The following is a 17,810-nucleotide window of genomic DNA, read 5'->3' as shown; positions in this document are numbered from 1 at the left end:
TAGGCTGTTGAGTAAGATGTGCCTTGAGATTCTCTCACCATTCAACATGGACAACTGAATGGATCAGCTGCACAAAAAGAGTTCAATGATTTTTCAGGTGGCATTAGCAATTACTAAGATTACCAATTACATTTTCAGAATGGGGACTTTGAAGACTAGTGAGGCTGTTGAGCAAGATGTACCTTAAATGATTTTTCAGGGGTTATTAGCAATTACCAAGATTACCAATTACTAAACTTGGGATTCTCTCTCTATTCAAGATGGTCAGCTGCACAAAAGACTTCTAGAGTGATTTTTCAGGTTGCATTAGCGATTACCAAGATTACTAATTACATTTGCAGAATGGGCATTTTGAAGACTATTGAAGCTAGCTGTTGAACAAGATGTGCTTTAAATGTTTTTTCAGGTAGCATTAGCAACTACCAAGAGTACCAATTACCAAGCTTGTGATTTTTCTCTCTATTCAAGATGGACATCTGCTTGGACCAGTTGCACAAAAAGAGTTCTAAAAATGATTTTTCAGATGCGCATTAACATCTACCAAGATTACCAATTACATGTGCAAAATAGGCATTGTGAAACAAAATTTACAGTGAAAATGGTTAGATGAGAAACTGAATGTGAACAACGTCCGTCAAGAGCGTCAACCATTTGTTTTTTCCTTCTCAGTTGTTGTGTCATGTACTCCTTGTAAATAGGAAGCTTCCAAAGATATTGCATTTGGAAGAAGAGAATGAAAATAGACGGCCAATTTGAGAGCGAGCCAGGTTAGTCCAATGTAGGAGATTTTCACAATAGATCCACAATGTGGGAGTTTTCCAACGAAAAAAACCCAAGAGTTGACGATAGGCACATTAGTGTTCTCCATCCAAACTTAATCCAAATGGAGCATACCGAAGAATGTGAGGGAGAGCATATCGACAAAAACCTTAGAGTGAAGTTTCTTACTCTAACGGATACGTCCAATTCAATTAAAAAGCCAGTTAGATCAATAAGTATGTCCACCACAGCATACATGTGTGCCAAATTTGTAGTACTGTGACATTGGGAGCTGATTATAGACCAAACAATGAGAGGAGCATGCGAAAAATGGCACATGACTACCAACTTGGTCCAAACAATACCCTTCTCTTCCTTCCCGTCCTTTGATTGACTGGAACGTGAATGGTGCAAAGAGCCGAGACAATTAATTTCTTTTGTCGGTAACTTCCGGATAATTGGGGGAGAACCACCACTTGACTAAAGGCCAAACCTCCCACCCAACTTCTTATCTTCTTAGAGTACATGACCTGCTTTTGGTGTTTTAAAGTCCCAACCTTACTGTACTTTAACTTGTGGCATCAGTACCCACTTTTGCAGAACAAAGAGATGACACCTCAGGGATTTGTTCTATAAATGGCATATACATGATGAGCTATTTTTAGCTGAAGTAACTGAAAGCTAGATTGGTCACTAAGAAAGCATAATTTAAAACATAAGCTAGATTGGTCAATAAATCGTAAAAAGAGGTTTTAAAGGTTGTTCACATGAAGACTACAAATAGTGTCAGTTGATTGGCCTTACATGAGATGCGTATTGGTTCTAGTTGAAGAATCTTACTAATCTATTGTCATTACATTTCATATTGTCGGATTCTTCAATTAGAACCAATCCAGATCTGATGTAATGCTAATTTATTTGCAGTCTTCATATGAACACATAACACATTTTGTTACCCTTTCTCACCATTTCACATCATACTTGTGCAAGCGCTTTAAAGTCATGCTTTCTTAGTGACAATTGACAACTCCTTTCTTTCAGTGCTTACTTTAACTAAAAGACAGCTAACCATCGATATGTCATTTATAGAAGAATGTTACGTACACCAATCCGTCAACATAACATTATTCTACAAATGACATATCCATGGTGAGCTGTCTTTTAGTTAAAGTAAGCACTGAAAGAAGGATTTGCCACTTGTCACTAAGAAAGCATGACTTTAAAACGCTTGCACAAGTATGATGTGAACTTGTGTATGCAGTATTTTCATCGGGTGGCTTTAACAACTTATATGCACTGCCCAATCCATTACATTAGGCTGTGTGTGAGAGTGTTGTTGGATTCCTATGGATGGGAATCCACAAATATATATATATATATATATATATATATTATATATATATATATATATATTGTATATATATATATATATATATATATATATATATATATATACATATCTAGAGAGAGAGAGAGATTATAGAGGGCACCACATCGTTTGTCAAACTCGAAAAAGGAAGGTCCTCTACCAGATAATATCATCGAAGAGAATGGTAGTTCCTCTACGGCATGCACTTCCATATCCAGAAGCTCGGCCTGCCCAACATAATGCACTAGTTTAAACATATAGGCTATATTATATCACAACAGACTTGGATTTGTTGTAATCTCATCAATTTTCTTAGTTTGTAGAAGATAATGGCACGAATCATGGAGATCGGTGCTAATTGAAAGATATCCTAATCTTGTCATGAGATGATATAAATAATATTTTACGCCATCAACTTATTCACTTCATCAAGAGGAGTTTAAGCTGATAAGCATGTCGTGGACGTAGGCACTTTCTTTGCCGAAAGGCAAATCCTTGTCTCTCTTTATCGCTTTCTCTTTTTTTTTCTCTCTCTCCTTCAGTTTTGTCCACTGACTTGTAGTTGTTTCAAGTATTAACTGCACGGCTAAGCTCTCTATAAATTCTCAAAAGAATAAGAAGTGTGTTCTCTGAGAAACATCAATGAAACATTCATTTGTGAAATACCATTAAGCTATTATATATACCTGACTTTAATTGCATTGCAAAATCCTCCATGTACAGCCTCCTATTTTGATACTCTTAGCATTACTCGTCGAAGTATGCAAAGCGAGTTAGCCAGTATAATTACCATCACTTCATGCGCCATCAGGATTTCCACACCTTGAAGTTCTGGCCGTGATCAACCAAGATCAGCTGATCTTTTGAGCTTAGAAAAAAAACTAGGCCAATCATGTGAGATAGCAAAGAGACATGAGGAAGATAAGGAAAGAGGAGAAGGTGTTCGAGGCTACCATGGCTAATATCAACAATGAAGGCATGCTGGTAGATTACCATTGCAAATAGGAGGAAGGAAGGAAATAGGGTAATTTGCAAGCATACACTAATATTCAATCTCTAATCTGAAATCTGATTTCACAAGCTGTAACCAATTGTTACATTTGTATCTGAAGTTTGAACAGAATGTGGCCAACTTTCAAAGTGCAAGAGCATTGAATATGGGATATTTTATTCACAAATAATATCTGGTTTGCATCTGATGAGATATTTATGTATATCTGAATCTATATCTGAATCTGACTTGATGCCATTTTTTAAATTTGAATTCGGTCCAATTTTACAATTGGATAAAAAAATTTGTTCCATATCAAATTTTTTCTGAATAGTTCGGTCGGATGGCCAATCCAAGTCGCATGTTTTGACATCCCTACACACACCTCTTTAACTTGAATGTATATGAGTTCAAGTAGAGAGAGAAAGAGAGATAATTTAGTCAATTAATACGTCCAATTCGACTAAAAAGCTAGTATGATCCAGAGTATGTCCAACACGTTGTATAGTAGTGGCACATTTGTAGTACTGTGACCTTAGAAGTTGATTATAGAACAAAACTGGGAGGTGCATGCTGCAGAAATGACAGGTGACCACCAACCACATCAAGGAATACAACCAAGCCCTTCTCTTCTCGTCCTTTATCCACAAGAACATGAACTATGCAGAGGAGGGTGTGGCTGTATTCCTTCATGTGGTTGGTGGTGACCATGAGCCATTTTTTCGGCATGCTCCTTCCAAAGTTTGTCTATAATCAGTTCCAATGTCACCATTAGGCCTGAGAATCGGGCCGGGGAATAGCTTGGCCCTGTAGCCCAAGCCCAGCCTTATGCCTGAGCCTGGGACCGGCTTGACACCCAAGCCTGGTCCTGGGCCCAGCCCGTCTCGATTAAAATAAAAAATATATTTTAAATATAAAATAATATATAAATATAATAATAGTAATAAAAAATATATTATTATTAAAAATAAAGATATTAAAAAAATATCGGGCGGAATTGTGCCTATCTGACCAACCCGAGCTGGCTCGGCCTGGTACATTTTTTTTGGGCCCGAACCCGGTCCCATACCCAGCCTTAGTCACAATACCCAACCTGGTACATTTAAGAGACTAATTAATTAATCTAAACAAATTACAACTTAGTTCTATCTACACTAAATGAATTAAACAAGGACCATCAGAATTCAGCAACAGTAGATGAACCTAAACCTAACATGCAGACCATAATTCTAGTGTGCTCAAAAATTATAAATTACCTAAGGGTGAGCTTGATCACAGGTGACCTTTTGAGACTAGAAGCAAACACCAGATATGAGATATAGGAAAGGGACAAAAGGAAGATACAAGGGGCATAAACTAGATGGTTGGGCAGGCAGGTGTGTAGAAGGCATGTCGCCTAGATCTGTTTAATTTCCGTGGGTCCTACTCTTCAAGTTGAAGGGTGTACCATGCCCCACTTAGGTCCCGATACGGCCAAGGATCCTGGAGGTAGGGGGAATGAGTTGGTCTTCGGATCTTCTTTGGGTAATAGATCCTTATGTGCCAAGGATAATATCAGCAATGACAAGTAGTTTGTAGATCACCACTGCATGGGGGAGGAGGCAGGGGGATAGAGTAGTTTGTACACATACAATAGGAAGAAGGTCATGTCGATCTATATAGACAAAGTTGAGACACTACACGCTGCAACTCTCGTGAACCAATATGGATATTGGTCTTATTGGAAATAAAGCTTAATTCTGGAGGTTAAATTGCCTTGCATTGTTAAATAATTTTATGACGAGTGACGGGTGGCCAACTCGCTGAATTAAATTAATGATGATATCAGATGCTAAATCAATAACTTCTTAGATGGTTATATTTAAACATAAATGCATATAAAAGTACTTTCCTAATTTTTTTTCCTAGTAATCTTTAGTTTCCCAGCTTATATTTCACCTAGTTGATTGGAGATATCGTTCGTTGATTTTCCAACAGAGTTTGATTGAGAACAGGAGACAAAGGAGAGTATACTGGTGGAGAGGAAAGAAAGTTGGGTCATTTCCTTTTCCTCTCAATTTTAAAATCATAGGGTTCTAACTTCCAAATTATTTTTTAGAATTTTCAATTATATTCAACCTTATTTGCTATTTTCTATAGCAGCATTTCTATCTTAGATTTTTCATCTATGGAAACCTTTTCTTTTAGAACATCAGAACACATCCATTCTTTCATCAACCCATACAAGCAGCCTGAGGGGTGTTTGGTAATAGTGTTTGTACTTCAAAAATGAGTACAGTCATGAAACACTGCATTCCAAGGAACACAACTTCTTGCTATCGAACATCCCATAAGGGCATCTTTTTGATGCTCCCAGAAGCTGGAGGCGGCATTAGTTTAGCATGAATGAATTTTCCTGGACAGGATTCATCTGACTCAAAATCCACAATGAGGGTTCTTGAAACTGAATAACCCATTCGAGAATTTCTTTAGTTCTAATCATAATGCCAATAGAGTGAATGAATGATCTGTTTCTTGAAATTTCTCTTTCAATACAAAAAAACCTGGTTGCAATACATCATGGTTGTAGTTGATAGACATCATTCATTGTTCTAACCATGAAATAGACAAAATAAATCACAAAACTAAATTATGTTCCTATTGTATGCATTTATAGAACCGACCACCTTTTTTTTTCATGTGTAGACGTAAAAGGAGAGAAGTCATCACAACTACTTTTCCATGTGTTCAACAACATATTGTAGGAAAGATATCACAACTTTCACCTGGGGAACTAGCAATCCCAACCATCAAACACACTCTAAAATAATAAAGCTAACCTAGATTGGTTGGTAATGCTATCAGAATTGGCTTGAGCCAACTTATGCAAATCGAATCAGTGGCTTAACCAAACCAATTTGATTCCATGAATGATTAAGGGGTGGCATGTATCACGTTTCAACCAGTTTTCAACCATATAATAATTTTTCACAAAAAAATCCATTTATTTTTTTAATACTTTGGCTGATTTGCAACCAAATTAATCCCTTGAACGACAAATCGGAGCAGCCTCGCCAATTTGATTCCTGAACCGATTTTTACTGCATTAGTTTAATGAAAGAATGTCTTCAAGACACTCTTCATCATGTTTTAGTTAGTAGTTCCAGTCGAGAAAGGATGTTGCCCTCCACCATTCTGACAATCCCTTAAGAACATCTTAACTGTTAAGAAACAAGTACTTAATCATTACAATTGTAAGAGGTTTTCAGAAGGACTAGCTAAAGAGATCTGAATTTCATGACTGCAAATTTAATAAGCAATTATAAAACTCCTTTTTATTCTATTAGTAGTAAAAAAAAAGTTGTTGATCTTTAAATATTAAAATTTTATTTATACATTAAGGGGGGATTCTTAAAATTGTTTCTCTAATTTGATATGGATTTCACATTTATACAATTAGTTTTATAATGTTTTAAAATTCATAGAGTAAAAGTAATTTTCGTGAAATTTGAAGTTGCTCTCGTGAAGAGTTAACATTTTGCTGGAGAAGTCTCTGTTCCTTGTGTAGTCTTAGGAGACTTTAACTGCCTGCCTGGGCCATTGGATAAGTCAAGAAGGGAGGCGTACGCTCGAGAATGCCAATAGTGCAACTTGGTCCAATAACAAATAGGGCATCGAAAAATTATATTGCAGGCTAGACTGGGCCTTAGTTAACACTATGTCTGTACAAAAAGCTGAGTAAACTCCAGCTGAACTCAATGTCACTCAGCTATTCTTGATTCATTTGAGTGAATCGAGGTGAAGCTTAACTGAGTACTCGAGCTTATAAACCAGTTGAGTTCCAGTTACATGAACTCAACTCGATTACACTCGAGTAAGCTTATTTAATCTAGTTTTTTTTTCTGGGTAATTTCCAAACTTTAAACCAAGGAAAGAGATCAAGTCAAATGGTAAGTTAGTGACTGAGCTTAAATTAGTCAAGCTCGGGTTGACACTCAGTCTATTGAGTTGAGCTCAAGCTGACCTTGTATAGCACGACATGAGCTCAAGCAGAGCTTGAGCTGAGAAAGATATGAGTTGAGTAGAGTCAAGTTGACCGAGCTTGAGCTCGTCTTGGCTTGTGTACAGCCCTAGTTAACACTGCTTGGTGGCATGTGGAGAACATTATTTTAATGCTTAAAGTTATGTCCATATCAGTTTTGGAGCATAGTGCTCTTGTGCTTAGTATCTCAAATGGCAGATGTTGGGAGGAAAAGGCCTCTTGTTCACATCCCCAAAATTTTTGGTTGGTTTTAGAGTGCAACGTGGAAACATAGAGAGAGAAGGATAAAGGGAATCATCATGCACATATATGTATATAATATGTATATACATACATGTCTTCGTGAAATTCAAAATCAAGAAATGACTTAAAATAACCGACTTCGTTTGATGTAGGCCGGAAGGGAGCTTGAATTCATGTAAAAGTCCAAACTAAGTCTCCAAAGCCATATTAGAAAGGGTTTTTCGAAAATATTTTGGAAAGCATGATTTCAAATATTTTTGGTATATGAATATAAAACATAGTTACTTAGTGTGTTACAAGGGAATATGTTTTTTCCACCGTTGGGTATAGAAGAAAACTAAACCACACTGTAAGATGATCATCAGGCTTCCTAATGGGATGATTAGAAAGGAAACTAGTGCAAGATGAAATGCAAATGCATATTAACATGTACATATTCGTGAGGGTTTTTCCTAGGTTGGACAAGCCCCAACCTCAAAAATTAGCATAAGAATAAAGAGGTCCCCCAACCATAGCCTCATTCTCACCGTGCATTCATATGTAGAAAGGAAAAATCAAATAACTATGCATGAATAATATCTTAAAAAAAAAATATTCATGGAAAGAGAGAGAGCATGATTCAATCATAAAATGAAATATCGTCTCATCTTCTTATGCTCCCGGTGCACTCAAGAATAGCTTCTTAACTCTAAATAGAGATTTTAGATCTATCTTGTATGACCATGGGGAGATGATGAAGGGAAGAATAGAAAGAATGGACTGGGATATGGGTTACATACCTCCTATGAGAATGATTTAAGGAGAAAATGGCCACCCTTGCTTGAATGATCCTAGATTCACCTTGAATGGAGCTCCAAGATGATGATGAAGATGCCACCAAGAGATCTTTGTGCTCCCCTGAAGAGTTGTAACTTGACGAAGCTTGCTCCAAGTTGGAGAAAAAGAGAGAAATGAAAAGAAAGAAGAAGAGGGAAATAGAGGAAGAGAGTTAAAAACTCTAAGAGCTCAAGTGAGAATGGAGTAGAGCTTCTCCAAGGGCTAGCTCCTTACCCAAGAGTGTAGAATTCTATTGAATTTCAAATAATTTTGAATTATTTTGAAAAAAAATGAGTTTGAAATGAGTATTGATTGGCCATTAGGCTTGAAAATTTATTTTTGAAGTGTAGGGAGGGCTAATTCCCACTAAAAATGTCCAAAAACCCTCTAACAATCAACTTTTGAAGAAAAATGGGGCCTGTGCACTAGGCAGGCCACCGAAGACTTTTTTGGCCTTGCAAAAAGGACATTTTTTTTTAAATCAAATAAAATTTCATGAAATAAAATAAAAAATGTTCTTTATATAGGAAGCATAAAATATTTTTCATTTAAAATGTAAAGAAAAGGTTTGTGTTAAAAATGGGCGGTCGTTTCTATTTCGAGTTACTCCCGGCTCGTCCCGAATCCGATTTTGGTTCAGTCGGTTGTCGACTTGTTTGAGGGTGCGACTTGGGTTTAAAACACATTTTGGCTTGAGAAATGAGTTCTTAAAACAAAGGGAAGGTCCATGCACGCGTGATGCTCAAATTTTGTCATTTCAAACTTAATTTCGAATTTTGGGTTGAATTGTGGTTTTGGATCTAATTTAGATTCTAAAAATTGGTTTTTGTGCTTTGGTAAAAGAGTGTGGCATTTTGGAAAAATTTGGGGTGATTACACCAAATTTGGGGTGATTACACCTCATGAGCTTAAATGGCCATTGAGGAAAGAGAAAACCAGTGCAAGATCACATTGGTGAGGTGACCACAGAAAATGCGGCTTATGCAATGTCAGCTCATTGATGCTTGTCATTGATGAATGTGCTATTAAGAGTACTTTTTTGTATTATGGAACATTGGAGCTATAAATGATTTTATTTTATTTGTGTACGATGAGCTTTTTTTTTTTCCAAAGTATTCTTTATTTGGGGAAACCAATGTCCTCAATGTGGTAGAACATAATGTCTTGATTTTCTCTGTCGTTCTTCATAAGTAGCATGCAATGATTGAAGCTCATATGTTTGGGAATCTGACGATTTTAGTCTTTGAATATAGAACATAAAGGTTGAGTGAACTTGATTTTACACAAAAAAGACTAGCATGTGCATCGTTTATCCTTTTCTTTTTTTGTTTTCAGCATTCAAAGTTGTGAGTGCTTTGTGGGCCAACTGCACAAAGGTTCGGCGTGGATCGAAGGCTAGCTACAAAAAAGATGTTAATGGCCGCTGCATAGAAGAAAAATCTAGGAAGAAGAAAAAGGAGAAAAATCAGACCTCTAGGAAGGACTAATCGGGTTCTTTCTTGAACCCTTCCCTCATCTCTTCGGACGGACCGAGAAAGAACTAGGCTGGAAATTTCCAGATGCCCTTGCTCGAACAAACCAGGCATTGTTGTATGAGATACATACTTGCCGCATTGTGCCAACCTGACTTTTTTGGTATGGTTAGTACTAATGACATACAAATTGGTAGGTAATTCTGCTAACTATTCTTTAACCCCCACTTGTTGATGATACTTGCCTTTTATTTGACAGATCTCCGTTTGTAGATACATGTGCAAAGTTTTTCATTTCAATTGGCCTCAAAAAACAAGTAAAAAAACTATAGTCATGAACAAAATTACATATGACCTCGTCTGTTTTTCGTATTCTCAAAACGATGCATGATCGTTTCATCACTGATATTGTCAAATGTGTTCCTTTCAATGTACGTGACTGAAACATCATTAATCCATTCATCTCCCATCTTATTACTAAGCCTAGTTTTGATAATGTTCATAGCTGAAAATGCTTTCTCAACACTTGCAGTTGCAACTGGTAAAGTTAGTGCTAATTTAATCAACAAATACACTAGAGACAGTAATAAATTGTTACTGCTGCCGAACAGTTTGGAATCCTGACCCAAACAGACAATCTATATTTAATTTTTTTATTTTAATTGAATTTTTATATTTTTTGTTTATTTTTTATGTTTCAAATATTTTTATCCAATTCACTACAGATTCACTAGAATTGGCGGATCGAACGATTCCCAATTATCTGCAGCCTTGCCAATTTGGTTCCTGAACCAATCTTTAAGGAAACTCTGCAATGTATTTGAATGGTGAGTTGGAATTGAGGTAGAATGTTCCTCTGTCCAAAGTTCAGATGTCTCCAATTGGGATGAAAGTAAGCAGTTTTTTAAGGGAGGGCTGGGGGGTGGGGTGTGTGTGTTTGAAGGCTGAAGACATGTGAGTGTCATGCCTGCAAATCAATCATAAGTGACTAAGTTAATGGAGGGTTTTTAAAAGTGTTTCTCAAATTTGTTATCGATTTCACATTAATTGAGCCACTATGTTTTGTAAAATACACAACACACACACACAAAATTATATATATATATATACATATATATCACCTGTTTTTTTATTTTTTATCATAATCATACATCATGTTGGATTAGACGATCTTGATTAGATGGCTGAATTGACTCTAAAAAGAGAGAGAATCACCAATCAATATCCACTTGGTAAGGGATAAGTGATAAAACCCAAACCACTTAAATTTATGTTAAAAATATTTTAAATAACATGTTAACCTCATAATTTATTTATAAACACTAATTTTATATAAATCAATGTTTTAATTCAAATTATTTTTTCGTAAAAAAATCTTTTCTACTATTAGAATTTTGATGTGATAAAAGTCATTCAGTTTTTCACCATTAAAAAAATATTAAATTAAAAAATAACTAACTTCATATATGTTTCTTACAAAATCACTCTAAATATCATACCTATAACGTTAGACTGCATAAAATATATTTAACAATTTATTTTAATAGGTCTGGTTTTTATCGATTACCAGTTTTTGCCAACTTTATATATATATATATATATATATATATATATATATATATATATATATATAACTAAAAGTGTTGAAGCGACAAAAGCACTAACTTTGAGTATTGCGCGTGGTCCTAACTGTGGGCAAAGGACTGTCTAGGATTTCCCTCTGAAAATTCCGTTGGCAAAAGAATTCCTGGCGTTGGGAGCGTTAGGAATTGTTTACCTACAGCGGTCAAATAAATCACTGGTAAACAGAAGCTGCGTTCTTTTAACATTGACGATATTTTGATTCTCAACCTGCTTTTAAGTATCATATACATTGGGGCAGTGTGTCCCCCGGACCCGCGCTAATGACATGTGCCTCCGCTGGCCCTGACAGGGGAGGCCGGGGCCGCATGGCATAGGGGTCGGAGGCAGGCTGGGGACATGCTGCCATGTGTTTGCTTGGAACACACAAACGCGTCCTAAGTGACGGGACGGTTACTTGCCTGTTATGACGTCTCATGAGAGAGGATGAACGGAGGGGATCTCGCTGTGCCATAGATGCAGCTCATACTATGTGCCATGGGGGGCACTACTTTTCACAATCTTTTATGGGAAAGTATAACACATAACCTGCTTCGCTTAAATGGATGCTCTACTTAAATGGACGAGAAGAGGTGGGTTTTAAACATATTTAAGGAAAAAAAAAGATGTTGAAATTGATTAGACATATGGAATCAGTTATATCTGTGCAACTTAAGTTTTGTTTCTCTCTTACAAGAATTTCAGATTGGATAATTGAATCCCATATAATCTCAAGTGAACTTTGTGACTAACATGATGTAGTCTAAATATTTGAGCAATAACGATGATGTATGAAAGTTCCAAACATCCGATTCACGTCGAGAGGCTCAAAGACAATCAAAAGTTGCACCATTTAAGAGAGATTGTGAGAGAGAAAAATAGAGAATTATGAGTAAAAATAATGAATTGACTTTGTATTTCTATGTATACTTTAGAAGCAAGGAAGACATTAATACTCTTAAAGTTAGCTTATTATAATTTTTTTTATACTTGTAGTTGTCCAAGGCATCGGCTGTTTTGGTTTGTTTCAAATTTAATTTGTTACCATTTTTTCAGTTAACACTCTTCACACAAAGAACATGAATTTTTAAGAGACTTTTCTGTGAAGTCCTCACTTTGTAATCTACCCTCACTGTTTTTAAACCTATTTTCTGATTTATTGATTTTTTATTATCTGCACTATTTGTAATTTTGCATGCATTGTTTAGGTCACTTTTCATCCTTTAGGGTAGTAATGCTATTGTTGGGTATTCCTTCTTTCATATACCTGGTGTTTGATGAGACCATTTGTGGAATTCTAGAATTAAAATTCTCATTTTTGATCAAAAGGGAATTGCAATATCAAACAAAAAAAATTGATTATAGAATTCTCCACAGATTCTTGAATCAAAATTCTGGAATTATGATTCTATCTTAGAGGGTGGAATTATAATTCTAGAATTTTAGATTTTTTTATTTGTTATCTCTTTAGGATATGATGGTTTTAATACATGAATTCTAGAATTTTAATTCATGTTTTATCAAACATGCAATTTTCAATTCTAGAATAAAAAGATTCTAAAATATCAAACGCAAAGGAAAATTACAACTGGAATGACCTGGTGGAATTTTGTTTCTAGAACTTTAATTCTATAATAAAAATTCAAGGCCATTAAATGGCCCCAAGTCACCTCACCCAGTTTTTAGGGCAAACCCAGTTTGTTGAATGCATTCTTTAGCATTCCCAAGATCAGGTTTCGATCACCCACTATTTTTCCATGATTGCATATAGCATGATCTCTGTCATGGTCTAGTTGCGCCGTAACTCCCAATCTAGAGTGAATTTTTAAAATTAACTGCTTAAATTTGTTAGATGCACACCTTTAATATTCTATTGAGAATTTTGATGCAGGTTAAAGTTATCTTAGTGAGTTGTCTGCATACCCAACATGGGCCTTTTTGTAATCTACCACTTGGAGTTGCTTCACGTATGTGTCTGAAGACCGTAGTTCGAGCTTCATCAAATCCATAGTCAGTATTACCAACTTCAGAACTATTTAACTATTTCTGAACAGGAGACAGACAGCGGTTTTGGATTCTATAAACTGAGCTACGTGTTCAAAAGCAGTAGATTAGATTAGATTATATTCAGTATCAGCAATCAGGTGTTCAGAGGTCTATTCATTTTGGGTGCAGAGAATGAGAACAACAAAGCAACAATATGCCTCTCTAGTCTGAACCTGTCACTAAAAGATAAAACTGTTAAGTCGCAGAGACCATATGCATTTTTTCCTTCTTTCTTCATTGTAGTATATATACATAATATGTCTAATCTTCCACCAATGTACTTCAAAAATCTAAGGGCATGCATGTCTATAATTTAAGACGGAACTAGAGCTAGCATATCTTGGGGCGATATGCTAGTGATTTTCTGCCTCCATTGATCGCTGGAAGAAATCTAACTCAATGAATGAATTGCCACTAGAGTCCAACTTGTATGTGCATGTCATTCGTTGTAAAGGTAATATGAGATCAAAGAAGCTCTCTTTTGCTTGTGTTCTTATTCTCTGCATTCAATATGATAGAACTGAACACCTAATTGCTGATACTGGCTACAATCTGATCTAATCTAATCTACTTCTTTTGAACACCAAGTTCGCTTTACAGAATCTAAAAGCAGTCTGCCTTCTGTTCAGAAAGAGTAAGTGTCAATAGTTCTGAAGTTGGTAATAAAGGATGAAAGTTTCTCTACTGCTCAATTATACCATAACTTCCTGCACCAATGCAACTTCTATACCATGTGGTGCCCGGCCACCATGGGTGATCTTTTGAGCTTCGAAGCAAAGGCTAGTTGTGAGATATAACAGAGAGACATAAGGAAGATAAAGAGAGAGGAGGAAGTTTCCATGGCTAAGAGCAAAGACTGCTTGCAGAAAGATTAATAGCCCTGAAGAGGGAAGGGGCCAGGGGAGGAGGATAGGTTAATGTGTACACATATGATAGGAAGGAAGGTCATATTGGTATGTATAGACAAAACAGAGACACTAAGCACTGAAAACTCTCTTCAACCAATATCAACTAATATCTTGTCGTTCTTATTTCATCTTCATTTTCGTATGGTTTTAATGGAAAACAAGCATATTGGAGTTTAAATTACTTTGGATAGTTAAACTTGTTTTATGACGGTTGATGGGTGGGATCAGATACTAAACCATTGATTTCTTAAATAGTTATATTTAGATGTAAACGTATATCAACTAATTATTTTTTCATTCCCCAGTAATCTTTAGTTTCCTGGATCATTTTTTCACCAAGTTAAGGACAGATATGGTTCTCTTATTTTGAAAGGGAGGAGAAATTGAGAAAGGGATTAAAAGCAGAGGATTACTGGTGGGGAGGAGAGACAGTAAGCCCGCTGTTTGCAAGGAGCACAAAATGAAGAAGTTTTTTAATTCCGCATATATGTGTTACCAAAACTCCCTCTCATCCTTTCTACTAATTAAGAGGTAAGTGGATTCCAATCTCAAATTTCAAACAATTTCATTGAATGTAGTCTGTTTATGTTTGTCTACCTCTTTTGTCTGTGGTTCCTTTCATTGGGCTCTGTTGGTTGATTTGTTTGTGTTTGTGTAGTCTTTTGAGCATTGTTAGAAATATCATTCTCAAGAAATTTCGGTGAGGTTTTTCTTGGTTATTTGTAGGCGAATTAAGTTGTGCTTATCGGGAAAATCTCAACATTTTTTTAAAAATAAAAAACAATGAAAATAAAAACCTTTAAAAAATTCAAAAATTAAAAAAATATTATAACCTTGAATACAATAAATTTAAAAGATTTTTATTTTTGGTTTTATTCGATTTTCTCGTAAATATTGAGAGATTTTTGAAAATATCATGATATATGTGACAATGTATCTAATATCTTGTTTTACATTTGTTTTAATGTCTTATGTCAGTTTTAGGGGGCCATTTCTACTAATTGCACAAAATAAACCTTTTAATACTTAAAAACGAAGAAGATAAGTTCAAATAAGTTGATTTAAAGAGAAAAGTGGGCAAAAAGATGAACAAATTAAAAACCACAAGAACAAGTTGAAGCAGAAAAATGGGTCCCTAAAGCCGACATGATAGAGGAACAAATGTAAAGCAAGAGATTGGCATCTCAAGGGGCTACCACAAATGCAAACAAATCAACAGTACCGAATAACATGAACCACAGACAAACGAGGTAGCCAAAGATAATGACAAACTACATTTAATGAAACAAGTCGAAACTAAAGATTGGGATCTGCCTCATAGTAGGGTGGGTGAGATGGAGGAACTTTGGAGCCCCTAGATGCAGAAGCCTTCTATAACTTGGTCTCCTTAGTTGTGGTGGGGTTCTTCACCATCTCAACCATGGATTTTTCCACTGCTTGCTTGTGCAGGAGCAGGATTGGCAGCAGGAGGGATGACAACGGAAAAAATGCAGTTGGACTTAAAGAGCAGTTCTTTTTTTCCTGAATCTGGGATGACAATGGAAAAAATGAAGTTGGACTTAAAGAGCAGATCATTTTTTCCTGAATCCAGTCTGCATGTAAAGAAATTTTATCTCTGTTTGATGTGCATGCATGAGAAAAGTTTGCGAAGGTAACATGCGATAGAGCACAGTCATACGGAGGACTAAAGAAGAATCTATTATATACATATTGAAGTTGATCATAACATGTAGCTATACATATTATATACATGTATAAACATCATAGTGTAGATGTACAGATCTCAAGTGTGCATAGCGATCATCACTGATAGAGAATCCTTCCAAACAAACCTAGGAAATGTGATTTCTACTTTTACCTTCCACATGATTCCAGTTGTCCACTTTCTCTATTGTGTATCCACAGGCAAGGCAGTTCTTCATTTGTTCCTTTTCCAATCCACCATTCTTTCAGTTATCTATCTATCTGGGTCCTGCTTGGACTCCTGGTATTGCTCTTATGTCATGAAAATATGAGATTCTATGTGGTACTTGGTGCATATTTTACTGAACATGCTCCATATAGAATTTCATCCTTTCATGACGTGTGAGCAATACAAAGAGTCCAAGGAGGACCCAGATAGAACACTGAAAGCATGGCAGGAAGGAAAGAAACATATGAAGCACTGCGTAGCCTATGGATACACAATAGAGAAGGTGGATAGATGTAATCATGTGGAATGCAAATGCAGAAATCACATCTCTTGGGTTTGTTTGGAAGGATTCGCTACCAGTGATGATTGCTAGGCATACTTGAGATCTGCACATCCTGCAGGATGATGTTTATGCATGTGTATAATATGACCAAGTTTAATATGGATAAAATATTTGCTTCTTTCTTCCTTCATATGGACTATCTGCATGTTACCTTTCCTATGTTGTTCAGTTTTATACTTGTCGCGAATGATCTCATGGTTCATTAGCCTAGTGTGTTGTGGTGAATGCGGATGTTTGAATTATGCCTAGAAAGTATAGTTAGGATAAGACAATTTGGGGATTGCTCCACAAGAACTTTTTTTGTTGCCTATGAAGTATTGCTAGGATAGGTCAATTTAGGGGTTGCCACACATGTTTTTCTTTAGTTCATGCTATTTTGCATGTCGTGTTTTGGTTTTTGACATTATTTTTGTGGATAATATATAATTGACATTGTTCATCCTGAAACTTACACTTCTATGCCTCGGTTGGCTTCACCTTATTTCATAGGTTTCACTTTGCCTCATTGCATCTAACAACCTTGCCTGTGCTGCACTTGGATATGCTGCTTTCTCATCAAATTTCTTAGTTGCTACTTACATGGAATGACTTTTAGCTCAATGGAACATTGTCTTGTGTAGGTGAATGAAACATTAGATAATGAAGTACCATTAAGCCTTTCATAATGAATTTAGTTACAGTACAAAATCCTCCATGTACAGCCACTTAGTTTGCTACTCTTAGCAAGTTAGGGAAGTACGTAATACAGAGTTTACCATTCGATAGAGAATCCTATAGATGGACATATCTCAAGTGTGCATAGCAATAGTGATAGAGAATCCTTCCAAAAAAAACCTAAGAAATGTAATTTCTGCTTTTACATTCCACATGATTCCAGCTGTCCACCTTCTCTATTGTGTATCCACAGGCAAGGCAGTTCTTCAGATGTTACTTTTCCAAACCACCATTAATTCTTTCAGTTATCTATCTATCCGGGTCCTGCTTGGACTCCTGGTATTGCTCACATGTCATGAAAATATGAGGTTTTATGAGGCACTTGGTGCATATCTCCGCTGAACATGCTCCACATGTGATTTCATCCTTTCATGACATGTGAACAATGAAAGGAGTCTAAGGACGACCCAGTTAGATCACTGAGAGCATGGCAGGAAGATAGCCAGTGGATACACAAGAAAGAAGAAGGACAGATGTAATCTTGTGGAACATAAATGTGGAAATCACATATCTAGGGTTTGTTTGGAAGGATTGATTTCTACCAATGATTTTGCTATGCATACTTGAAATCTACACATTCTACAAGTTGATGTTTA

Source organism: Nymphaea colorata, chromosome 12 (genome assembly GCF_008831285.2).
Source record: "Nymphaea colorata isolate Beijing-Zhang1983 chromosome 12, ASM883128v2, whole genome shotgun sequence".
Lineage (NCBI taxonomy): Eukaryota > Viridiplantae > Streptophyta > Magnoliopsida > Nymphaeales > Nymphaeaceae > Nymphaea > Nymphaea colorata.
Note: the sequence above shows the minus strand (reverse complement) of the source record.